Source organism: Opisthocomus hoazin, chromosome 8 (assembly GCF_030867145.1).
Source record: "Opisthocomus hoazin isolate bOpiHoa1 chromosome 8, bOpiHoa1.hap1, whole genome shotgun sequence".
Lineage (NCBI taxonomy): Eukaryota > Metazoa > Chordata > Aves > Opisthocomiformes > Opisthocomidae > Opisthocomus > Opisthocomus hoazin.
The window spans coordinates 10,594,521-10,606,803 of NC_134421.1; the positions used below are offsets into that span (position 1 = coordinate 10,594,521).

Here is a 12,283-nt window from a genome sequence, read left to right on the forward strand (position 1 = left end):
AGGCCATTTCTGTGATAAATATATGTATAAGCAAATGTTTTGAGCAAAAACTGGAAGTGGCATAAGCCTCACTTGAAAAAGCAGACTCAGTCTGCTTGAACATTCAGAGCAATTTAGTGAAGATTTTATTTGGTTTTAGTTTTATGTACCATCAACCAGGCTTGGTGTTGGTGCAGAATTGTTAGCACGTTGCAAGAAAGAATGCTTCTCTTAGTTTTTCTGTTCAAATAAGGATGCAGAAAATGTTACATCTGGGATGACTTTCCAACCCAGTTTCTAGGCCGAGAAGGAAGTATTCACACTGTAGAATTTTTTCTCATCTTAGTCAGGTGTTTTTTCTGTGCTACTTTTCCTTAACAACCAGGAAAGGGGAGCCCCCACTGAGTGTTTGAACCCAGTCATTACCTAGGAACTGAGGTAGATTTGATATAGTCCTGTGACAGGTCCTACTGCTGTTGAAAATGGAGAGAACCTGAACGCCTGGGGTTAACAGCAGACACTTGATATTGAGATAGCTGATGAGAAAGGTGGTAAATTCTACCTGAAGTATGCAAAGTAATGGGTATGCCTTATTAGCAAATCGTTTGTTACCCATGTACTTCTCTGTCATCTGGACATAAGGCATTTCTGTGTTTTTTTTGTTTTGTTTTAATCACTTTTGTTCTATGAAGTACCTGAAGGCACATGCATTTTTATGAAAGTCTCTCTTTTCTTGATATAGGGAGCATTTGGAACATAGCCGTGTGCTTCAGGTCTGTGATACGAAAGTTCTTCAGATCTGCTTATCCTTTTGGACCATTCTTTACTGCAGACTGCACATAATATCCCTAAAAATAAGCTAACCACTTAATTATGGATGTGTAGTGAGAAACAAAGAATATCAATGAGAATTCCATTTTAGAGGTAACTGAGACAAGTTTGCATATCAATTGACATGAAACACACTGCAACATACACATTAAGAAGCTGTTAATATTGAAATGTAAGAGATGTTTCTTACCACTGTGAGATGAAGAGCAATTCTGATGGGGTAACAGCACAGCTGAGAATGGATCCTCCCAGATTTTTCTCACAGCTTAGACCCACAGCTGTCACTTTTCAGGACAAAATGTATTTCAGTTTACCCTATGTTACATCCAGGACACATTTAAAAATCAAATTAATTTTCAAAGACATCGCTGCTCTTTGCTGTGTTGCGTGTTCTACTCTTTGACTTTTTCTGCAGTGATGTCTCACTTCTGTATCTGTTGTGCTGTACCACCATATGCTTCTTGTCTTTCCTCCAGCCCACCTTTATGAGTCTTTGCCCCCACTAGCTTTTTGGTCTTTATCTCCGTCCTGCTTTACATCAAAAAGGTGGTAAGCACCACTGACCGGCCACAAACAATTCATGGTTCATAAACATGGTTCCTGGCCCTGGCTGAGTGCTGGAGGAATGTTTTCTAACAGGGATGGTGTATCTAAGCTGCTTGCAGACACTTCACAGATGCAGCATGAGCTTTTAATGGCATAGTGGAGTGGCTGTATATATAGAGAGTTTTGAATCAAAGACTTATGCCGAAGGGATCTGCATGAAAAGTCTATTCTGTGTATCAGTTTTAAAAGGGACAATGAAACAGTCTAATGTGGATTAAAAGTAGTTAATGTATTAACTACTATTAATAAAATTGCAACGTATTTCTGTGACGGTAGCACTGAGGGCATCAATCATGGGCTAAATCCTTCACTGTACTAGAGATGGTCACTCCCTCCAACTGCAGACTAAGGTAAAGGACAGCAGATGGGTGTGGTTAGGGAAAAAAAACACAAAGAAAAGCAAGATGGTAGTGACAAGAGCAGGAGGCAGAATTCTCTGCATATGCAGCCTGTTTGCCGGTTTCAGTGGTTGATGGAGCAGAGGTTTAAGGTTATACTGGAAGGGATGTTAGGAGATGCTGTAAGAGATAACACATGGCAGTAGCTGCCCCGTGTCAGGGCAGCGTGGAGGAAAGCACAAGGTCCATGTTTGCCTTAGCAGTGCATGCATGAGTCCATGACTAGCTGTGGTCCTGCCTGCTCCTGGAGTTTTGCCCAGTTTGCAAAATTGGTGTATGGGAACTATTTCAAACACTGGGAGTTAGACACTTATGACCAGACCTCTGAGAGCGCATGAAGTCCACTTTGCAGTTAAGGATCATTAGCACAGCTTTCAGAAGCAACGGCAAAGTTTGGAGCTTCCTGTATTTTCCCTTTTCGCTGCCTGTCTCCTTACGTGCTCTTAGAATTTGGGCTATTTTAGGTTGGTGGCACATGAGTCTTGTTACAAGTATAGGCAACTTAATAATTTGCCAGGAACATAAAAATGGCGTGTGAAACAGATCAAAATGCAGCTGTGTCCAATTTAATGCAGAAATGTAATCTGTAGAGATTAGGTGTCCCAGATAGCCCTGCACTGAAGGAGAATTATGTCCTGTGTCCTAGGTCTCAAATGATGAAATGTACCCACTGCAGTCAGTCGGAATTTTGGCACTGAATTTTAATGAGGCTGGGATATAACCGGTAGCTACTGGTTCTTTGTGCTAATAATGGGAGCTACAAGCAAAGTCTTATGGTCTCCCTGTGCTGCATTAGGCCAGTGGGTATTCCTTAGTTGCCACATTCCTGGATGTTACATTCTGTGCATCTTTTACTCCTCATTGATTTTTATTACAATTAAAAATGCTTTGTTTTGTTTGTTTTTTTTTCTTTGAGGGGGAGCAAAAAAATAAACAGCCTGTAAAACAACTGTAAAATAATGAAAAGCTCTGTGAAAATGATTCAGCTGAAGCGTGTCTTCCTCTCATCTGCAGCTAATGTGAGCGAAGAATAAAGAAAGGCCAAAAAACAATGTGACAAGCGAAGTCAGCCTGTTATCATTGCTGTTCTATCAGTAAATGAAACAATGGTTCTGAATGCCTAAAGATAATCCCACGGGCAGATAGTAATTTTACAGCCAGGTTTAGATCTAATAATACGCTTCCAGCTTATAGGAGATCTGTGATGTCACTTTCTCTCAGCCCATTGGTTAGTGCTGCAGATGTCATTTTAATTATATATTATCTTTCTTTGGTCAGTCAAGTCATTTCAGTCCTGGATATACCACTCATTTGGCTTATGTACAAAAACATTTAGTGGTCATACTTTAGATATTTTAATATATTGCAGTTATTCATGGATTCAAATTATTGTAAAATGCTTTTCCCACTATTTACAGAAGAGCAAATTCACCCTGCTTAGACAAAACAGCACAAATTTAATGCACCACTTAACACCTACTTTGAAGACTCCAGCAGGATTTGAGTGTTCAAATACCTTATCCTGATTATCTGCCCAGGTTTAAATTTTTCCCTTAGGCAAAATGTTTCCAGAAACAGGGCAGCTAGACTGTTTGTTTACTTCAATAAATGATAGTTTGATCGATTTTCATTTAATAATCTTGTATGCAAATCATTGTTCATTAAGACTTGTTTTCCTATCATGTTATAGCTCAGTTCTTAACCTACCAGTCTGTTTTAAATTATGATATCTAGATGGAGGAGTCTTTCATGGCTCAAAACTGAGACTCCTTTCTAAAACTGTGGGTTGAAACTAAGCCCCCTCAGCAGATGAAAGGCTAGAATTTCATTTGTAATCCACAGTAATAACAACAATGGGAATGTAACAATTTAAGGATATTACAAAACATTATTTTTGGAAAATCACAACAGGTCTGTGGGAAAATCCAGTTTTCAAAATATGCACCCTTTAACAAGGAGAATGGGAGAGTACATAGAGGGTGGAACACATTCTTCTGGCATCTCCCAATTTTTTCAGTCATACTGTCTGCTATGCATGCATAATTCCATGCAAGGCAGGTAGTGACCTGAGGATGTTTCTGATGATATTTAGCGGTTTCTTGGTGGTCTCAAGTCGATTTGAAATGAGAGGGTGACAAACCACAGAGAAGTATCACCAGAACTGTGTTCATTGGCATCTTGGTTGGCAGTTTAGCCAGTCCAGCTGGAGACCTACGGACTACCTGGATGCTTTTAGTGTAAGTGCAGAGCAGACAGAAGAAACAATGGGAGAATGGTGTGAAGGCTGTGCTGCTGTGAACCACGCTGCTCGTGAGCCACGTAGTGTAAAGGTACAAAGAAGATGCATGGTACTGTCAGCCCTGGTGATGATCTGGCCTCCCGTGAACTGGTATGGCCCTGGGATGCTCTGTACTCTACTGTGCTAGGTCTAGATCAAAAAAGGTTGTCCTCTGGTCAGCAACTTCCAGTGAACAAGTGCAACCTCCTCCAGTTTTCCTCACTTCCCATCCTCATTCCTGGCCAACCCCTTCCCTGATCCCAGGTAGGTACAGTCAGTGGCTCTGCTGCCTGCAGATCTGCTCATACGCCTGGGCAGGTACAAGTGATTCCTGGTGTGTAGAGGTCCTTTGGTTTTTCAGCATCAGTCATGGGAGCCGAAGAAGGTCGGGAAACTGACTTTTGAGGAAGTCTGAAACAGCTCTTTAAATGCTTGCAGAGGAGAGAGAGCTGCCCTTTCACTGCTGGGTAGCAATAGTGATGTATGATAAGGAAGTGGTAACTGTTAATATCTTTCTGGGAAATGATGGCCTGGTTACAACTTTAATCTCTGGAACACTGATTCCCTGGGAAAAACATACAATGAGCTCCCCTAAATGCTTTACCTAAGGGGGAGAGGGACATATGTGTGTGTGTACCTGCATTCTGGAGGATAAGGAACAATCTGAAAACCTAATTACTGTGGCATTCTGTCCTTTTCTCTTCCTTCCCCAGCAGTTCCCTAGAGTTTTTCCTTTTCATGAACTAATGAACTATTTTATTCAAGCTGCTTGAAATGAGTTGAGCAGAGATAATCCTCCTGAAAACGTCTGATCCTCTCCTTGTCAAGGGAAAACTATACAATTACTAAGAAAACTTAGTTAAAAATTTGCTAAATACTGTGTACATTCCAGGACCTATGTGTGTGTTTGAACTGTGGAAATGCAGTACAGATGTTAAAAAGTAAATATTTTTCTAAGGAAACAGCAGATGGGTGGATTAGACACCTTTTAATAGTGTGCAGTTTTCCTGCCTTTGTGGAAAACTAAGCCAAACTTGTTTATATTTGAAAGAAGGAGGTGTCCATTTAAGGATACAGACTATATAGCGATGGTAAATAATCAATTTTTATTGATTTATCAAGCTAGTAAAACAAAGGATCAGTCTGGTCCTTTTGTTTTTCTGAGCCTGGAGGAGGAATGCTGCAATTCTGTTCCGCTGGGCTGTTCTTACGGTTTGATGTCGTTATCCGATGCCTTTGCGGAGGGGAAATGTGAAGTGGGCTTTCCAGAAAGGTGAATGTGTGTCTTAAAGGTATAGAGAGAATTTGTGCGAAATATGGGGTTTGAACCCAAATCTCAAACCTTGTGTCTCTGCTGTTTTAAGCAGAAGGATATCATTCCTCTAGAAGATGTTGAAAACCTTTTGAACGTTAAATCTGGTGTTTGTGCTTGGGCAGCATACAGTGATTCTAAGAGAGAAAATAAGTGGCAGTATGTTAAAAGCTGTTTTATTTATTCACCTTCTTTTGCAAATCAAACCATTACTGCTTCCTTTTAAAATTGTGTTCGTTCCTTCCCACATTTGAAGAAAAATCCTTTTTTTTTTTTCTTAAAGATGTAATAAATTTTATAACTTCCTCAGGGTTTCTTCAGTGGGCATTTAAACATAGCAAGGCCTCAAAACCCTGAATGGAGATGAACTTGAAATCCCTGTTACTTTTGGTCATCAGTTGAAATTTCTTGGTCAGTCTGCTGTTCTCTTTCCAGCGATGAATTGCAGGCCTTCGAAGTATGATCTTTTGGTTTCAGGCCTGGGCTGAAGGGTCTGGCTGAGGTGCTTTCATCATGAAATGCAGTTCTGCAGTCTCTCTGCTCAAAAGAGATCAAGGACAGAACAAGTAACGAGAGCGCTGACTTTCTCATCTCCGTGGCGCGTTGGTGAGCAAGCAGGAAGATTTTTGCATTACTGCTGCATCTGTCCCAGTTCTGCAGCCAGGCACACCTGCGAGCCCAGCGCTTTATGAGCACTGCAGTCACCAGAAGAGAGCAAATGTCTGCTTGGTTACCTGCTGCCAGCAGCAAGTACCAGATCTGCTTGCTATCGCTTACCTTTGCTCTTAGCGCACCATTTCTACTGCCTCCTCGGTTATGGATCAGAGTACTTTATGGATCCTAGACAAGGAATAGGCAGATGGTATAATGTATATGTTATCTGTCCCACTCCAGCAAACCCTGCAGCAACCGTAACAAAATAATCTTGGCATCTGGGACTCTTTCTCCAATATGCCCATCTCTCCCCACTCCCTTTTAGTCTTTTTCAGCCACTGCTGTGTATATTCATTTCTTCTTCAGAGGGTGACAGGAGTGGTGTCCCTATCTCATATTTCGCATGTCCCACCTCGGCTAACATCTGCGGTACAAAGTGCTGTCATGCACGCAAGCCACCTTGTTGACTTCTCGGAGCACCACTCACATGCTTAGTTTACAAGAACATATACTTGCACCAAAGGACAGAAATGAAAGTGAGGCCCCATCTGGAGTACTGTGTCCAGTTCTGGGCTCCCCAGTGCAAGAAAGATGAGGAGCTACTGGAGAGAGTCCAGCAGAGGGCTATGAGGATGGTGAGGGGACTGGAGCATCTCTCCTGCGAGGAGAGGCTGAGGGAACTGGGCTTGTTCAGTCTGAAGAAGAGAAGGCTGAGAGGGGACCTAATAAATTCTTGTAAATATCTCAAGGGTGGGTGTCAGGAGGATGGGGCCAGACTCTTTCCAGTGGTGCCCAGCAACAGGACAAGGGGCAATGGGCACAAACTGAAGCATAGGAAGTTCTGTCTGAACACGAGGAAGAACTTCTTCCCTCTGAGGGTGACGGAGCCCTGGAACAGGCTGGCCAGGGACGTTGTGGAGTCTCCTTCTCTGGAGATATTCAAGCCCCACCTGGACAAGGTCCTGTGCAGCCTGCTCTGGGTGACCCTGCTTCTGCAGGGGGGTTGGACTAGATAACCCACAGAGATTCCTTCCAGCCCCTCACATTCTGTGATTCTGTGAAAACAAAGAACCAGAGTGTTCATGCGGACTAGGCTGGTGAAGTTTTGGGGTGTACAGAGTTGCCAAGAATGATCTTGCAGACAGTACTGGGAAAATGTGAGTACCTATGCAGGAAAAGCTAACCTCACTTTCTAAGAGATGTGTGGTAGAGCTTCTTCAGAGGACCTTCAAAAAAATTGTATCTTTGCCTCTTTCTAGGGAGAACAGGGGAGGTTCACATACTCCCTATAGCAGCATTAATCCACAGGAAGTCAATAGGCCTACAAGATGTCTTCAGAATTATACGAGAAAGGACTTAAATGCTTCTGTCAATAAGATTTGCGTGCATTTTCCTCCTGTTTTCACTAACTGGTGCAGGAAGTGAAGATGGACATTTGGCTTTTCTGATCTACAGTATTTGAGAAACATTATTTAAATGAGAAGGGTGGGATTTTTAGTGTTGAAGAAAGGCTTTTTCATCCAGAGTAAAAAATAAATAAACCCACATACTCAGTTGTTGGTAATGTCAAGGGTTTTAGTGACTTTTTAAAAATTGTGTTTATATGGTAACATCAGTCACTTAAAATATTGTTATCAAAAATCCAGGTCAAAAGATAGCTTAAGGACTCTCTTAAATAATGTTTGCAGTAAAATTTCTCTGAAAAACTGGAGGAGGAAAGAATTAAAAGGCAAACCTGTGTTTTTCAAAGAAACCACCCCATCGTTGAAGGGGAGATCAAAAGTCCTTTTTCTTTTATTGTTTTGGCCAGCCCTACTTACACCTCCTCCTAGGTGCTGATTGTTGTGCCTATACCCTGTTTTTCGTGTTCTTCATACTGAAAGGGAGGGAGTGGTCACCGCTTTGTTTTAAAAAGGGTAGAAATGAGGACCCTGGGAACTACCGACCTGTCAGCCTCACCTCTGTGTGTGGAACAGATCCCTCTAGAAGCTATGCTAGGGCACATGGAGGACAGGGAGGTGATCTGGGACAGCCAGCATGGCTTCACGAAGGGCAAGTCCTGCCTGACCAACCTAGTGGCCTTCTATGATGGAGTGACTACATCAGCGGACAAGGGTGGAGGTAAGGATGTTGTCTATCAGGACTTCTGTAAGGCCTTTGACACGGTCCCCCACAACATCCTGCTCTCTAAATTGGGGAGACTGCGATCTCTCCATGGGATCCACCCATGGATTGAATGGGTGGACTGTTTGGTGGATGAGGAATTGGTTGGATGGTCACATCCAGAGGGTGGTGATCAACAGCTCGATGTCCAGATGCAGATCAGTGACAAGTGGTGTCCCTCGGGGGTCTGTATTGGGACCAGTACTGTTTAATATCTTCATCAGTAGCATAGCAGGATGGAGTGCACTCTCAGCAAGTCTGCAGATGACACCAAGCTGAGTGCTGTGTTGAGAGATGGAATGCTATCCAGAGGGACCTGGACAAGCTTGAGAAGTGAGCCCATATGAACCTCTTGAGGTTCAACAAGGCCGACTGGAGGGTCCAGCATCTGGGTTGGGGCAACTCCTGCTATCAATATAGGCTGTGGGATGAAGGAATTGAGAGCAGCCCTGCCGAGAAGGACTTGGGGGTACTAGTGGATGAAAAGCTGGACTTCAGCTGACAACGTGTGATCACAGCCCAGAAAGCTGACTGTACCCTGGGCTGTATCAAGAGAAGAGTGGCCAGCAGGTTGAGGGAGGGGATTCTGCCCCTCTGCTCTGCTCTGGTGAGACCCCACCTGGAATCCTGTGTCCAGCTCTGCAGCCCTCAGCACAGGAAAGACATGGACCTGTTGGAGCGGATCCAGAGGAGGGCCACAAAAGCGATCCGAGGGCTGGAGCACCTCTCCTATGAAGAAAGGCTGAGAGAGTTGGGGCTGTTCAGCCTGGAGAAGAGAAGGCTGCGGGGAGACCTTAGTGAAGCCTTTCAGTACTTAATGGGGGCTTATAAAAAAGATCATCTTAGCAGGGCCTGTTGTGATAGGAGAAGGGATAATGGTTTTAGACTAAAGGAGGGTAGATTTAGACTAGATATACGGAAGAAATTTTTTACAAGGAGGGTGGTGAAACACTGCAACAGGTTGCTCAGAGAGGCGGTGGATGCCCCATCCCTGGCAACATTGAAGGTCAGGTTGGACGGGGCTCTGAGCAGCCTGATGTAGTTGAAGATGTCCCTGCTCACTGCAGGGGGTTTGAACCGGATGACCTTGAAAGGTCCCTTCCAACCCAAGCTATTCTATGATTCATTGTGTCCAGAAAAGTAAGAAGAGCAGGAGCTCATTGTGCTTTGAAGATGGATCCGACAAGCGCTAGTCTATGTCACAGAACACAGTGGTAGCTTGACCAGCACAGGTGAAAAATGGAGGATGAGGTAGCAAAAAAAAAAAAAAGGTGGTTGTTCCTTATGAGGGCCTGGGTCTCTTGCTTCTCCTCTGCACCCTAGACCTTGCTCACCTCATTATGATTTTTTTTGCTTTACTCTCACTTTTGATGGCGAAGAGACCATGGGCTTGTTACCCAGAGAGAAGTTCAAACGTTGAAAATCCTGTTTATGCCTGTGGTAGTTCCCTGTAGGCAATAACGTCAGTGCTGGCCACTTGTCCCAGCCTGATCCTGTGCTAGTAATGAGTATTCGCAGCATGCATTTCAATGTCTGATTAAATCTTTCTGAAAGGCCATCTGTTGGAGGAGGATGTGGCATAGGTTTTAATACTTTTTATACCTGGTACTCAATACTGCTGTTTCTGACCTTAGACATAAAGTTTGTCCCTTGGTTAGTTAGCGTCTCCCCTGGTACTCTGATCAGGGAAAGTAATTGGATCAAGGCTGTTGCAACCTGTTGGGTCTCTGTGTATCTGGGGAAATGTTCCTGGGTGTTGGGTCACAGAAGCTACACCAACCCAATGAGACTTTACTGTGTCCAGAGCTGAGAAAAAAGTATCTGTTTTCTGGGAAGGGAGTAAGGCATCTCCATCTGCCTTTCTTTTATAGCGCTTCGGGCAGAATCTGATGCAATCTGTTGATACATGCCAAATCAGTAAGTAATCTAACCTTTCTGCTGCATGTTCTCATCTGTGCAAAATATCCAGCCTAAGCAGTGTTACATCTGTCTTCAAAGGTCGTTTTCCTATAGGCTTGGAAGCACAGTTTCCCTTTGCAATTCCCTCAGCATAAAGTACATCTTCTCCAACCTGTTTTTCCCCGCTTTCTGTCATTTGCTTTCCTTCATGGTATGGTCTTGGTGTTCATCCCTTTGGCTGAAAGGGAAAGGTCTCACTCTGAAGTTGTGTGCGTTCCCTTTCTTTTGCAACTTCTGTCTCTTACAGTTCCTCATCTCTTCTGTATGATACACTTGTGGTCTGTCCCTCCCAAGTTTCTCAGAAGATCCTACTTTAGGTCACAGAAAGCCCTTCTTTTTTTCCTGCTTAATCTGTGATCTGGTCTACATCCAGGGTGTGGGGTTCTTCTAACAACAAAAAAGGGAATCTTGCCATAAAATGAAATCATGTGGAGATTAATCTCCAGCATAACAGGGTGGTGGCCTTTAATGCCAAGGATTTACATAGCTGGTTCTTTTTTTTCTTTTTTACTTGATCTAAATCTGCAAGGGATCTGTTGACTGAAAGTTTTATGTATTTATTTAACTTGTTCAGAGCAATAGCATGTTTGGGTACCTTCCCTCTTACAAACAGGCTTTCTTCTGGCATATGTAACTAGAGCATAGCATCTAAATTCTTAATTTAGAAAAAAAATCAGATTTACTGACCTAATTGCAGTAACAGAGTTTTCCCTTTCTCTGTCAGTTTTAACATTTTCAGTTTTGTATTTCATATTTCACCCCCTTTTTTTTTTTTCTTTTATCTGTTATTGGTTCACCATCCTTCCTCCCTGAGTCACTCCCAGAACTAGAAGGGGAGTTGCAGCCCTCGTAGTGTTAGTGGGTGATCTTCGAATTTTTCTCTGTTAGTGTCTCTGTGTCTCTATTTGCCTACAGTGACCTCTCTCAGCCCCACACACTGCCTTCTTTTTGCAATACAGTATGACCTTTTCCAGAGCAGTTATGAAAAAGCTGTTCCATGATATTTCATTCTGGTTTAACCGTCTTGTCCATCTGTTGGCATGTTTTGATCCCTGGAGGTTTTTCCCTTGATCTGTCTCAACTGTTGGTATCTACTTTGCACTGCTTTGATATTTCTCCCTTTTCTCTTGTGTCTACTTACCTTAGCAGATCCATATTCCTACTCATAAGAGACACTGACAGCCCATCTTGCCTACAAGGGAGCCAGTTATGTGGCCAGCATTTGGATGCCAAGTGCATGAAGTTGCTTTTCTTTTGAACCTGGTGGCAAGTCAGTCTGACCATCTTGGTGCACAAATGTGACCAACTTTGTTTGCCGGGGCAATTCTCTCCTTGTCACTGTGCCCAGGTTGCCCCGGGGGGCTACCTCTCCCCCAAGCCTGCTGGAGCCAGCGGAACCGGAGGCCTTAGCTAGACCCCATCCACTCATGACTGTATCTGGATTTTGAGGATAATTTAACGTTAGAGTTACTTATTATGGAAAAACAACAGATTGTCTGTCACTGGAAACCTCGAGGAGAAGCTTTCTAAAACGTGCCCTCGATGTCAGCTGGCTGCGAGGCAGGAATCCCTGCGTGGCGTTCCCCGGTCTGCTTTTTGCTAAGGAGCGACCTGAACGGTTGCGACGATTCCTCTCCCTCGCCAGAGATCTGCCTAGGAAATCCTGCATCCATGGCAGTCAGTGGCAGCCTTGCCCTGGCTTCATAGCCTGTGACTGCACTGGGCTTCTCCGCTTTCTTCGCAGCGGCTGCCCTTCGTTTTTCCCTCCCACTGGGATAAGCAAGCTATATCTAAGAGAGACAGAGACTGGAGGGGAGCCGAGCACCTCCCTTCTCTCTCCAACAGAAATGTACACTTTTTAATAATGCCATCTCAATTAAAAACATACCAATTAAAATGGGCTTTTTAGTAGGTCTCTGGGGAGAGGGAGCCATAATTCACATTAAAATGTAAAGCTTCAGAAGCAGGGAGGGCTAGGTGCATTGCAAGTGCCCAAATATTCAGTGATTTTAATTACAAAGGAAACTTGATAAATTGCTTTGTGCCACAATCCATTATTAACAGCTTAATGAATATCACTGCTGCCTGTTTTAAACTGCTCCA

At 43.5% G+C, this 12,283-nt stretch overlaps 1 protein-coding gene across 6 annotated transcripts in view; it reads left to right on the plus strand.

Moving 5' to 3' along the window:
- The window catches only part of TBXAS1 (thromboxane A synthase 1), a 249,957-nt gene that overhangs the window by 156,463 nt on the left and 81,211 nt on the right, over positions 1–12,283 (plus strand). The window lies entirely within an intron of this gene.